This window comes from Zea mays, chromosome 1 (assembly GCF_902167145.1).
Source record: "Zea mays cultivar B73 chromosome 1, Zm-B73-REFERENCE-NAM-5.0, whole genome shotgun sequence".
Classification (NCBI taxonomy): domain Eukaryota; kingdom Viridiplantae; phylum Streptophyta; class Magnoliopsida; order Poales; family Poaceae; genus Zea; species Zea mays.
Window position 1 is genome coordinate 87,824,192 of NC_050096.1, and position 15,031 is coordinate 87,839,222.

A 15,031-nucleotide genomic window follows, 5' to 3' on the forward strand; every position below is an offset into this window, starting at 1 on the left:
AGCTAAACAGTAATAATCCAACCCAAATAGGTAAGCAAGGATAGGGATAACAAAAGCTAGTCAAACCTTAGGCATAAATATGTAAAGCGGGAGGTGAATTAAAGAATGAATAGGACAGAGATAGGTCAAGGGACACTTGCCTCCACCAACCGACTGCTGCTCAGGGGCTTCTCCTGCGAGTTCCTCGGGCTCTTCAACCGGATCGTTCTCTATGCGAGCGCAAACATACATACATCCACACATTTAATACAAAAGAACAGTACACCATACAATAGAATGCAATAAGTAAACAGACGTTCCACGCGGGCTCGCGAGTACGGTTAAGAGAGAAAGAGGAAAAGACAGTCGAGAAACGATCACGTTACATGATTATAAATTAACTACTCGCTTAATGGAAGGAAATTTAATGTAGACACTATGTTTAGCGTAAAGTAAAGTCATGTTTCATGTCTAATTATTATAAGCAGGTGGAGATAAATAAAAAGAATGGTCGCGTGGCGAGACGCGCGACAAAGCTCTCTAAAACAAATTAAAAAGTTAACGACTCGTCGCGCGACCGAGCACGCAGCGAGACACTTCGCCTTAGATACGAGGAGACGTTAAACGTCGCGCGACGAAGCGCACGACGGCATACGTCGACTAAACTGAGTCCAAAGTGGAACGTCGCGTGAATACACACGCGGCGTTACACCTTAAACAACCTGAAACAAAAATGGATCGTCGCGCGACGAAGCGCACGACGCACACAAGATAGAATCTGAATTTAGACAAATCCGTCGCGCGGCGAAGCGCGCGACGCAACACGCTAATTAACGAATAATCACCGCGAGCGCGGGCGAGCGAAGATACGGTCGGGCGAGGCCGGGACGGGAACGGGCGGCCGAACGGGGGGGCGGTTGAACCGGCCAGGGGCGGCCGAGCCGGGCGGGCACGGGGGCGGCCGAGCCGGGCGGGCACGGGGCAGGGGCAGGCGGCCGAGCGCCGCCGGGGAGGGCCGAGCGGGGCCGAGCGCCGCCGGGGAGCCGAGGGGGCCGAGCGGGGAGCCGCCGCGGGACGGGCAGGGGCAGGCGGCCGAGCGCCGCCGGGGAGGGCCGAGGTCGGGCCGAGCGGGGGCGGGGACGGGCGGGGTCGCGCGCGGGCAGGGGGAGAGGGAGGGCGCGCGCGGGGGGAAGAAGAGGAGGGAGAGGGAGAGAGAGAAGAGAAGGGGAGGGGAGGGGAGCTCACCTCGGGGTCCAAAATCCGGTGATCGCCGTCTCCAAATCCTAGGGCACCACGGGGAGAGAGAGGTGGAAGAGGGAGAGGAGAGGTTGTTGCGCGAGAGATCCAAATGAGAGAGAGAGAGGATGGGGGCGCATGGGGGGGGGGTTTGGGCGCCGGGGGCGCGCAGGCCAGGGCGGGCCGGGCCGGCTGAGCTGGGCTGGGCTAAGTTGGGCTGGGCCGAGCCACTTCGCGGATCGAAAACCCACGACGAGCGCGGACCACTAAACGAACTTAAAACGCGAATCAAAATCCGGAACGGAACGAGACGAACACTCAACATTAGACAAAGAAATGTGCTTCGGCATGATGCAACACCCATGACACTTAGGTTTTGGTTTATACATGACACGGACACATGCCGTTATACTGGTTTGAAATTGGGAAGAAGGAGCAAACGGGGAAAGAGAAAAGAGAGTAACGCCCGAATTTGGTGAGAGAAAAGAAGAAAAAAATTCTACCCCCAAATTCAGGGCGTTACAAACCTATCCCCCTTAAAAGAATCTCGCCCTCGAGATTCAGGGTTGGCTAGCAAAGAGCTCGGGGTATTTAGCCATCAGATCATCTTCACGCTCCCAGGTTGCTTCTTCCTCAGAGTGATGATTCCATTTGACTTTGCACATTCTGATGGTCTTCCTTCGGGTGACTCTGTCTGCAATCTCAAGGATTTGCACTGGCTTCTCAACGTAGGTCAAGTCCTCCTGGACTTCAAGACCTTCCACTGGCAACTGCTCTTCTGGCTCACGCAAGCACTTCTTCAACTGAGACACATGAAAGACATCATGCACAACGGACAAATTCTCGGGCAAACTGAGCTGATAGGCCACTTCTCCACGTCTTGCAAGAATCTGATACGGACCAATGTAGCGGGGTGCTAGCTTGCCTTTCACTCCGAATCTTCTGACTCCTCTGATCGGTGACACTTTCAGATAGACAAAGTCTCCGACTTCGAAACTCAGCTCTCTTCTTCTTGTGTCTGCATAGCTTCGCTGCCTCGATTGCGCTATCTTCAGATTCTCTCGAACCATCTTGATGTTCTCTTCGGCTTCAAGCAAAATGTCTGGCCCAAACACTTGCTTCTCTCCAGGCTGATCCCATTGCAACGGAGTTCTACAACTCCTTCCATAGAGCGCCTGAAATGGTGACATCTTCAAACTGGCCTAATAACTGTTGTTATAGGAAAACTCCGCATAAGGCAATCTCTTGTCCCATCCGGACTGATCTTGCAACGCACAGGCTCTCAACATGTCTTCGAGAATTTGATTGGTTCTTTCGGTCTGGCCATCTGTCTGCGGATGATAAGCTGAACTGAAATTCAGATGCGTGCCCAAAGCTTCATGCAACTGCTGCCAGAAATGAGAGGTGAACTGCGTTCCTCTGTCTGACACTATCTTCTTTGGCATACCATGAAGACAAACGATCCGAGACATATACAATTCTGCCAATACTGCACTGCTATAGTTGGTCTTGACAGGTATGAAGTGGGCTGACTTGGTCAAGCGGTCCACTACTACCCAAATGGAATCGTAGCCGGCTCGAGTGCGAGGCAATCCGACTATGAAATCCATACCAATTTCATCCCATTTCCACTGAGGGATCTGCAACGGTTGCAACAATCCAGCAGGTCTCTGGTGCTCTGCCTTAATTCTTCGACAACTATCACACATAGCCACATGCTCTGCGATCTCCCTTTTCATTCCGTACCACCAGAATTTCTTCTTCAGATCCTGATACATCTTCTCACTGCCAGGGTGAATCGAATAAGCTGTCTCATGAGCTTCCTTAAGGATCAACTCCCGAATAGACTGGACATTGGGAAGACACAAGCGGTCTTTGAACCATATCACGCTTTCTGCATCTTCTCGAAAATCTTTGCCTTTGCCATCTAGAATCAGTCGCCGAATCTCACTGATCTTCTCATCACTCTTCTGCGCTTCTTTGATTTCGCGCTCCAAGGTAGGTTCCAACTCGACTGTGACTCCTCGCGAATTGTTCAGAAATCCAAGACTCAACCTGTCAAACTCCTTGGCCAACTCATAAGGCATCGGACGAGCGACCATCAGATTGACTTGACTCTTTCTGCTCAAAGCATCTGCCACTACGTTTGCTTTGCCTGGATGGTAATGAATTTCCAACTCATAATCTTTGATCAACTCTAGATCATGGATTGGGTAATTCTTCTCATGAACCTTCAACTATCGGGACGAGTAAGCCACAACTCTTCCCTCTTGCATCAACACACATCCCAAACCTGTGTAGCAAGCATCACAATACACCGAGAAGGGCTTGTGCACATCAGGCAAGACTAGGACAGGCGCTGTAGTCAACTTCTCTTTCAGCGCTTCAAAGGCCTCTTGGCATTTCTGGGTCCACTTGAACTCAACTTTGTTGCCTAGCAACGCTGTCATAGGTTTCGCAATCTTCGAAAACCCTTCAATGAATCGCCGATAATATCCGGCCATTCCAATGAAACTCTTGATTCCTCGAGCATCTGTTGGCGCTTTCCAGTTCAAAATGTCTGCCACTTTCTTCGGATCCACAGCCAATCCTTCTTTGTTGATTATATGACCCAAGAACAGGACTTCACTGATCCAGAACTCACACTTGCTCAACTTTGCATACAACTGGTGCTCTCGCAATCTCTGCAACACCATCCTCAAATGATCTGCATGCTCTTCTTCGCTTTGAGAGTAAATCAGAATGTCATCAATGAATACCACCACAAACTTATCAAGGTAATCCATGAATACACTGTTCATCAAGTTCATAAAGAACGCTGGTGCATTGGTCAAACCAAATGACATCACCGTGAACTCATACAAACCATACTTGGAAATGAATGCCGTCTTCGGAATGTCCGAAGGTCGGATCCTGAGCTGATGATAACCTGACCTCAGATCAATCTTGGAGAACACACTGGCTCCTCTCAACTGGTCGAACAGATCTTCTATTCTGGGCAAGGGATACTTGTTCTTGATCGTGACTTCATTCAAAGCTCGATAATCGATGCACATCCTCTTGGTGCCATCTTTCTTCTCCACAAATAGGACAGGGGCGGCCCAAGGCGAGGTGCTTGGCGGAATGTAACCTTTCTCTGACAGCTCATCAATCTGCTTCTTAAGCTCAACCAATTCTGGTCCAGATATTCTGTAAGCTCTCTTAAAGATAGGGGCGGTTCCAGGAAGAAGCTCTATGGCAAATTCAACTTTCCGCTCTGGTGGCATACCCGGTAAGTCCTTTGGAAACACATCTGGGAACTCAGACACAACCTTGATACTCTCAATTGGGTCTGCTTTACTGCTATCAACAGCTATCTGATAACAACTTCCTTTCTTTGGCTCAGGCGGGACTAACTCGGTCACCACTTCCTCTCCTAGTGGAGACACCAACTTGATGGTCCTTCTATCACAACTGATAACTGCCTGATACTTATCTAGCCAATTCATCCCTAGGATGACATCTATTCCCTGAGTACCCATTACTATAAGGTTGGCGGGAAACGCTATCCCCCTTATTTTCACACTTATATTCAAACAAATGCTATCGGCTCGAATTCTACCACCGGCTTAGTCAATTTGAATGGGGGTTGACATGGTAGTAATTGGAAGATTATGTGCTTCTACCCATGATGCAGTAATGAAAGAATGCGTTGCTCCAGTATCAAATAACACCTCTGCAATATGGGAGTCGACTGGGAACATACCTACTATCATGCCGGGGGTCTCCTGAACTGCTTCAGCCTCCAAGTGATTCAGTCTTCCATGATTATAACGCGGCTGAGAGCGATTGCCTGCTCCAGGCTGAGGCACATTCTGCTTCGCTGGGGCATTGGGGCCTGACTGCTGCTGGGCTGCCTTCTTCGGACATTGCATCACCCAGTGGCCTTGCTCTCCACAGTGGAAACACGCCCTGTTTCCAACCTGAGCTGGTGCTGCCTGATTGCTCTGCTGGTTTGCTGGGGCAGGAAGACGAGGTGCTTGCTGATTCTGCCTTTGAAACTGACCTCCTGACTGATTGCTCTGACGGTTCTGGTACTGGTGCTGAGGATACTGCCTTTGAAACTGCTGATGCTGCTGAGGTGGACGCTGGTTCTGCCTGAACTGCTGAGGTTGATTGCCTGAGAAACGAGGACGGCTGCTGCTTCCAGGCTGGGGTCCACTGATCTTGCGGTTACGATCCTCCATTTCCTTACGCTTCCTCTCCGTCATGATTGCTCTGTCAATCAGGTGCTGGAATGTCAGGAAGGTGTGATTCATCAGTTGGTACTGCAGAGGGTCAACCAAGCCTCTCAGGAAACGGTACTGTCGCTTGGCGTCGGTGTTGACATCTTCAGGAGCATAACGAGACAGTTGCAGAAACCTGTCTCGGTACTCACTGACCGACAATGGCCCTTGCTTGAGAGCCAGGAACTCCTCTTTCTTCACTGTCATCAGACCTGCAGGGACATGGTACTGACGAAAGCTTCCTCTGAACTCTTCCCAAGTGATGGCGTCAGGGTGGGCATGGGTGGCGAGGTAAGACTCCCACCATGACTGGGCTGCTCCTCTCAACAGACGGGGACCATACAGGACTTTCTCCCTGTCATCGCACTGAGCGGTATGCAACTCCCGCTCCACAGTGCGCAGCCAATCTTCAGCATCCATGGGGTCAGAAGAATGAGCGAACGTTGGTGGATGACCTCTCATGAATTCAGCACGCTTGTCTCTGGGCATCTGAGGCATCTGAGGCTGAGGTGGGGCCTGCCGCTGTTGCTGCTGCTGCTGCTGAATGGCGGCCAAGGTCTGACCGATGGCTTGAACTGCCTGAGTCTGCATCAGAAACATCTGCTCGATGAACATCGGGGGCGGGGGCGGCAGGTGCTGCTGCTGGGGCACCTCTTCCTGTTGAGCGGCTCGCTCCTGCTGAGCACGCCTTCCTCCTCTGCGCCTGTTCTCTGACATCTGCAGAATGCAACCACACATCAGAACTGATCTGGCAAATCTTGCAGCATAAGGAAAGAGAATAGAATTCTTCAACAGCACTGAACAGATGAGCATCTTCACTGATCTCCAACACAGACCACACAGCTTCTCAGATAAAGAGGAAAGGAGAATAATGGGTTTCCCAACTATATAACTAACTCCATTAACATAATAGATAAACCAAAATGCAGGGGATACCCACACTCTGGTGACAATCATTACAAAGATCCAAACCAAACATAGTTCATCATGACAAACATAAATGCACAGGATATAGCAAACTACCCTGTCTAACTAAGACTAACTAAAACTGAGACTAACGCTAAGACTGAAGCCTCTATGTATATATATTTCGTATTAATTACAAGATCCAACTCTAACGATCTATGGTTCTAGAGTTATCTTGGTCTTGCAGTCGGGATTGCCATAAGACTGGTGTCCACGCTGAGGTGAGCGGTACGGGTGCTGAATCCCGACGGGAGCGGGGGAACCACCATCCAAGTGACGACGTTCCGCGCGCTCAGCCCGCAACAGGGCGATCTCAGCACGAGCCCTACTCAGCTCGTCTAATGCATGGTCCAGCTCCGTGTTTAGCACGGCGGCTAGGTTGACTGTGCTGCTCAACCTAGGATTGCCCTCACCGACAGGTGAGACAATCACGCCTCCTGTGCTGCCAGATGAACGGCGGGGGTAATACTTCAGGTCAAGACCATCAGCTGCCCCACCGAAAACCGAGCAGTAGTGCGAAAGCGCACGCCGTGCAGCATCTTGCATGGCTGCCTCAGCTGAGTCCCGCTCAGAGATAGAATAGTGCTCTGAGCAGACCTCAGCACCCTGGAGACTGTTCTCCGGACAACGCACCAAGCAGGTTGCCTCCCAGCGGTCCGGGTGGACCCCGCGACTATGCTGGTAGACCACACAGCGATACTCGACGGACCAAGTATGCCGGTCAAATGCCCGACGTAGCAGGGTGTCGAGCGCATCGTGGAAGTGACACCCGCGAGCAGCGTCGCGAGTGATGGGTCGAGCAACCCATCCTTCCGGCTCAAGGTTAGCAGAGAAGTCGGTGTCGTGGCTCGAGCTGTCGTCGCCATCTCCGTCGTCTGGGTCTCCTCCAGCAGCTACTCCAGAAGCTGGGGCGCCCAGTGGTGGTGCAGGGGGCGGCTCCAGAGGAAGCACAGGGGAGTAGCTCCTCACAGACTCTATCTCCTGGTGGAGCGAGAAAGAAGAGCCCTGCTGCTCCTGCTCCTGTCGTCGACGTTCCTGCTCCTCAAGCAGGCGGTGGTGCAGTCTCTCCAAGTGGCTGGACTGTCCGGCCACGGGACGGCGAAGCGGACGCTCAGCAAGGCGGGAGGGTAAGAAGGGGATGACTGACTTACGTGCAGTGTGTCTAAGTCGAGCCATCTACAAAAGACATCGCAAGCAAAAGGGTGAGAACAGAATCAATATGACCAGCAAATAATGAATCATAAGTGAATGAAGGATTAGAATAAAACATGTTTTTCAGCAAGGTATAATATATAGTAGAACATAGGTTTGGTCGGTATGACCAACTTTTGAAGGGATGACAAAGTCAAGGAAGGGACAGAGGTCTATAGTCCTTAGAACGACCATTCTACTCTAGGTTAGCGGTCCTACAGTCAGCATGGCTCTGATACCACTTATGTCACACCTGGTTTTAAAAGGCAAACCGAATGCGAACCATGTACGTGCCAGGATCAGTTATTCACGTACACAGCAGTTACATAACATGGACATCATCACACGGTGCTCAAAATAGTATTAAAAGGGAATAATAGTAGATTACATCATACGTCTGAGACGTCCATATAGTTCTTACAATAAATCAAAGTGCGGAAAAGAAACGTAGATAACTGCGGCCTTCACAGGCAGCCGACTGGGGGTTGCCGCTAACCCACTCCTAGAACTCGTTGTAGTCTTGGATCTCCTGGAAGTCTCCTTCCACAGCTTCATCTTCGCCTGAGCAGTGGTTGCAATGCTGACAACCTGGGGGGGTTTGGTGTGTAGAGCAAGGGTGAGTACACATCAACATACTCAGCAAGTATCCTGTTTGGCTGTAGTGGACTAGCTTTATGTGGGGATAAGTCAAGCAGTTGCTTTTAGTTGGTCAGATTATTACTTACTAGTAGAAAGCCAAGTTTTAGCATTAACCCAAGTTATTAACCCGATGTACCCTTTCCAAACGGAAAGAATACCACTTACCAGCACCATAGTCATAACTAAAACCATCAATCTCATTGCCACCTGTACCAAAGTATCTCTGATCAAGTCTCACTAATCACTGGAGCTCCCTTGGCCGCTCATAACCGTGAGCACGGCTGATATATCAGTTTTCAAACACTCTGCAGAGGTTGTGCACTTTACCCACAAGCCGTGATTCCCATTCTGCCCGGAGAGAGCTACTCCCCATTGACCACTACCTAGGTGGCCTAGCAGGGCATCACTACGTAGCCTTTACAAAGATTCCCCGAGGCTGTAGCCACCCGTTAGGTTTCCTAAATGTACCGCACTCCTCCCCAAGGGACAAATCAACCTTGGCAGAGCGAGCCGCATACACCGAGCCCCATTGACGGCACGACGGCTAAGTGAACTACACCCCGGATCCTCTAATTATTCAGCTAAGGGCATCCCATTCCACCCTCATGGTTGCACTGTTTTCCCGGGCGGTCATCCATAGAACAGGTCCTTACGGAGAGGCACTCGAGAAACCGCTCGAGCCCCCTTGAAGGTCACAAGTACAACATCATCATAAGAGAAGGGAAAACAGCGTATCATAGATAATCTCATCATGTTCATTGATTAGAGCTTGAGCAATAGCATAGAGCTAAACAGTAATAATCCAACCCAAATAGGTAAGCAAGGATAGGGATAACAAAAGCTAGTCAAACCTTAGGCATAAATATGTAAAGCGGGAGGTGAATTAAAGAATGAATAGGACAGAGATAGGTCAAGGGACACTTGCCTCCACCAACCGACTGCTGCTCAGGGGCTTCTCCTGCGAGTTCCTCGGGCTCTTCAACCGGATCGTTCTCTATGCGAGCGCAAACATACATACATCCACACATTTAATACAAAAGAACAGTACACCATACAATAGAATGCAATAAGTAAACAGACGTTCCACGCGGGCTCGCGAGTACGGTTAAGAGAGAAAGAGGAAAAGACAGTCGAGAAACGATCACGTTACATGATTATAAATTAACTACTCGCTTAATGGAAGGAAATTTAATGTAGACACTATGTTTAGCGTAAAGTAAAGTCATGTTTCATGTCTAATTATTATAAGCAGGTGGAGATAAATAAAAAGAATGGTCGCGTGGCGAGACGCGCGACAAAGCTCTCTAAAACAAATTAAAAAGTTAACGACTCGTCGCGCGACCGAGCACGCAGCGAGACACTTCGCCTTAGATACGAGGAGACGTTAAACGTCGCGCGACGAAGCGCACGACGGCATACGTCGACTAAACTGAGTCCAAAGTGGAACGTCGCGTGAATACACACGCGGCGTTACACCTTAAACAACCTGAAACAAAAATGGATCGTCGCGCGACGAAGCGCACGACGCACACAAGATAGAATCTGAATTTAGACAAATCCGTCGCGCGGCGAAGCGCGCGACGCAACACGCTAATTAACGAATAATCACCGCGAGCGCGGGCGAGCGAAGATACGGTCGGGCGAGGCCGGGACGGGAACGGGCGGCCGAACGGGGGGGGGCGGTTGAACCGGCCCAGAGGGCGGTTGAACCGGCCAGGGGCGGCCGAGCCGGGCGGGCACGGGGCAGGGGCAGGCGGCCGAGCGCCGCCGGGGAGGGCCGAGCGGGGCCGAGCGCCGCCGGGGAGCCGAGGGGGCCGAGCGGGGAGCCGCCGCGGGACGGGCAGGGGCAGGCGGCCGAGCGCCGCCGGGGAGGGCCGAGGTCGGGCCGAGCGGGGGCGGGCGGGGTCGCGCGCGGGCAGGGGGAGAGGGAGGGCGCGCGCGGGGGGAAGAAGAGGAGGGAGAGGGAGAGAGAGAAGAGAAGGGGAGGGGAGCTCACCTCGGGGTCCAAAATCCGGTGATCGCCGTCTCCAAATCCTAGGGCACCACGGGGAGAGAGAGGTGGAAGAGGGAGAGGAGAGGTTGTTGCGCGGGAGATCCAAATGAGAGAGAGAGAGGATGGGGGTGCATGGGGGGGGGGTTTTGGGCGCCGGGGGCGCGCAGGCCAGGGCGGGCCGGGCCGGCTGAGCTGGGCTGGGCTAAGTTGGGCTGGGCCGAGCCACTTCGCGGATCGAAAACCCACGACGAGCGCGGACCACTAAACGAACTTAAAACGCGAATCAAAATCCGGAACGGAACGAGACGAACACTCAACATCAGACAAAGAAATGTGCTTCGGCATGATGCAACACCCATGACACTTAGGTTTTGGTTTATACATGACACGGACACATGCCGTTATATTGGTTTGAAATTGGGAAGAAGGAGCAAACGGGGAAAGAGAAAAGAGAGTAACGCCCGAATTTGGTGAGAGAAAAGAAGAAAAAAATTCTACCCCCAAATTCAGGGCGTTACATGAAGTGTCCTTGCAATCGCTGCGAGAACAAGTGGCCTCAGAAGAAGGAAGAAATGGAGAAACACCTTTGCAAAAGTGGGTTTATGTCGAACTACCTTGTATGGTACCGGCATGGAGAGTCTATTAGACACGTTGACGCGGAGGTGGAGCTTGATGACGATCATGATAGGATGGACGATATGTTGCATGATCTTGGTAGGGAGGTTGAAATGAACGCTGAGGAGCCGGGGCAGCTTCCACGCGATGCTCAAGAATTCTTCCGGCTACTCGCCGCGGGAGAAGAGAGACTGCACGAGCACACTCAGATGTCAGTTCTTGGGACTCTCACAAGACTAATGGCGATAAAGTCGAAGCACAACATTTCAAACAGTGCTTACAACGACATCGTCCAACTTATGGGCGAGGTTCTCCGGAGAATCATAAGTTGCCAAAGAATATGTACTTCGCAAAGAAGATGTTGGCTGGTCTTGGGATGACATATGAGAAGATCGACGTGTGTCCCAACAGTTGTGGTGTTCTTCAAAACATTGTAGAGTTGATTTTCGATGGCCCCAAAGAACTTAAAGTCGTGCTTTTCGAGTGCGACTGGTTTGATGCTCATAGTGGGACTCGTGTCGACAAGTATGGTAATGTCGAGGTGAAGCATAGCTCTAGGATTCCGAGCAGTATGAGCGATGTTGTCCTTGCAAATCAGGCAAAACAGGTGTACTACCTGCCATATCCTCACCCAAGCCTTAGGGCTTGGTGGGTTGCAATCAAAGTCAACCCACAAGTCGTCGCTCTAGAGAGTGCTGACTACGTGAGTACGAGCAGGGACAACGATGAAGCTGTTTTTCAACCAGAAGCGGCGTCGAATCAAGACATAGCTCACCGATTCCATGTGACCAATGGAGAAGGACTTGAAAATCTCTGTTGCAATTCAAGCGACTTAATTGAAGAACCTAGGTCAAAGCGCAAACGACCTGTCGTCGTTAGAAGATCAGTAAGGATCCAACGAAATCAAGAGCGTATGAATAAACAACGAGCCGAAGAAGCATCATCGGATGCGGATGACTTTTGATTAGTATGTTTCTTTTAGTTAATCAATTAAGCTATGTATTCCAATTTCCACATTATTAATTTTCATATTATTTGTTTCATATACTGTGGTTTGACATTAATTTATCTACAGTTGAACATGTTCAAGCATAGGAGATCGAGGAGGAGTGGGGGCAGCGCGGCCAGCGAGGACAGCTCGGGCAGTGGGCTTTTTCAGGGCACCTCACAGAGCCGACAGAGGCAGCAGCAACTTCTCGACTGTCTAGACGAAGTGCAGGGTGAGGAGGGTGAGCAGGAGACTCCTCAGCAGGATGCTCATGTGCAGGGTGAGGAGGGTGAGCAGGATGAGGAGGGTGAGCAGGATGAGGAGGTTGACCCAATGGGGGCAGGCAGTGCGGGCGACGCGTCAGATGGTTCTACGTCCTTCAGGTATTATTATGCATATTAGTTTAATTGATATTAGTTTCTAATCATTTCATCATATTGAATTTACTTGTATACTTAGGTATAAGAAGAGCAATGCGCTTGGTCCGAAACCTGCCGAGAGGAGGCTCATCCGGCCGCATGGAGAATGGTGGGGCTTATTTCTGTTGTGTTAATTTTTTAATGTGAACGTGATTGCACTAGTTTACTTGTTTTATTAATTTTTGTAGGTCATGGGAAGACTTGACTTGGGACGGTACAGGCAGACGTCCCAAGGTGAACGCGGTGTTGGGTAGCCTCTGTCGCTTCTACTACCCTGGCATGGTGGAGCTGAATGGCGAGAGGTTCGCGGCTATGCAGTGGGCTGACTGGGGTCTAAAGGACTATGTCGAGCCAGGGGAGTCAGGGGAAAGCAGTAGCGGAGGGGGAAGTTCGGAAAAAAACGAAGGACTTGTCAGGTGGCTGTGTGGGACGAGTTCTGGGTGACTTTACTTTCGTATATAAGCAATTCATTGAATTATTGCTTCTCCTAATCTTACTTTAACTTAACTTCTACATTGATATGCAGGGGAGGTTCCAATTGCCGTATGACATCGAGGAGGATCAGGCTCAGTGGACACGTGTGAAGAGGCACTTTCGGAAGTGCGCTGATAAGATAATCAAGGATGCCATGTACAATGCTCGCATCGCGGCCGTCAACTACTACTACAAGAAGATAAAGGGGCAGAAAATGAGCAAAGCATTAGGGGCCAATGAGATCTACCTCACAGAGGAGCAGTACCTGGAGAGCGTTGTGGATTGGCTGGCGAAGGACATGGAAGTCTGGAGGTGGTTGGCTAAGAGATGGGCGTCGCCTGAGTGGATTGCAGAGTCCAACAAGCACCGTGCCAACCGTGGCACTGAAGGACCGGGGCACAGGTACGGCGCCGATGGACACCTTGGTACCGCACGCCGCATGGTAAGTATATAAATCAAAATTTTATGTTACATCTATGAAAATTATATGGTTTAACTCTTCTTTTTCATGCAGGAAGCTGAAAGTGGAGTTGCTCCAAGTTTTATGGAGGTTTACGTCCGTGGTCACCGTGGCCCTGATCCGACGAACCCTGATGTGCTATGCAGCGAGGCGGCAAGGGAGAAAATGGTAAACAAGTTTGTATTTATGAATTAAATTGCATGTTTTGTGTCTAACTCCAACTTTCTTTGAAGAATGCATATGGGGAGGAAATGACTCAACGCCATGGGCCTGACTTCGACTGGATGCATTCAGACTTAGATGCCTCGGCGTTGTACCACAGTGGTGGGGGTAGAAAGCATGGCAGGTGAGGTGTTTGTGTTTGATTCGACGATTTCATTAACAAGAATGTGTCCACTTAATGGCTCAACTATGTGTATCATGCAGGTTTGCCTTTGGCACCGGCGTTGTGGAATATAACAGGACAATAGGTCAAGGTAAGGCATCGTCTTCGGGAGGGAGTTCGCGCTCCTCCAGGTCTGCTCGAGAGGCTCAGCTGGAGGAGGAGACTCGGGCAGCACAGGAGTAGGCTCGAGCAGCACAGGAGCAGGCTCGAGCAGCGCAGGAGCAGGTTGGACAGCTGACGCAATATATGGCTTCTTATTTTCAGGTAATCCGTCTATCTCATCACGTGTCGTCATTGAATTCAAAGTATAATGTTGTGATTCTAACGTTGCATCCATTTGCAGGAAATGACTACTCGACTCGGCCCTGATATGAACTTGCCCGCTTTTCGCCCTCCCCAGGTAACACTATCTGAACACTTCAATTCCATAGCAACTCTTTCTTTATTATCAAAAATGGCTCGCAGGCACAAGGATGGGGACAGTGGTCAGGACAAGCTCCAGCGTCGCAGCCACAGTGGACCGGTGTTGGATGGACGCAGGCACCTCCAGGCACTTGGACGCCTCCACCCCAAGGATCGCAGCCAGTCCTGGGATGGGTGCCACCGATCTCCCAGCCACCGGCGGGCTCAGCCATTTCAAGCGTGGATGGCACCGCCACCGACGGGGTGGGTGCCACCACCTCTGGGGTGGCCACCACAACAGTACCCGTGGATGCATGCACAACCTCCTCCTCACCATGGATCACAGGTGACGTTCCATGTTTAGTTTTATGCAAATATTGACCAAACACAGCAATGTATATGTATACAGCCTTATTTGAATGATTGATGAATTGCAGGGTTCAGCGTCACATGCTCATGGATCGGAGGGTGGTGTCAACGTCCAAGACTTCCTCGTCCATGGTGATGGAGGGAGTGGCCACCTTCCTGGTGGCGGAGGAGGGAGTGGCCAAAACTCCCACAGCCCGCTAGAGTGATCAGTGAGGAGTGAGTAGTGAGTAGTGAGTAGCTTATGGACTTATGGACTAGAGTTTTGTGAATTGTGTATTTGAATGGACAATGGACTTTTCGACTTATGGATACTCTAGACTTATTTGAATGGACTATGGACTATTTATGTATATGTGAATGTGTTTTGTGAATTATGTATTAGGCTTGTGAATCTGTATATGTGAATTGTGATATTGTGTATATTGCTGTGAATTATTAATAGGTGCAGAAAAATCTGTTTTGGGGGGGGGGGGACCATCAATTTTCGTCGGCCTCGGTGGTGGCCGACGAAAATATGTTCCCAGGCTATTTTCGTCGGCCACCATCGAGGCCGACGAAAATAGCCTGGCACGTATTTTCGTCGGCCATCACCGGGCCGACGAAAATAGTCAGCCGACCATTGATTTTCGTCGGCCTTAAGAAAGCCGACG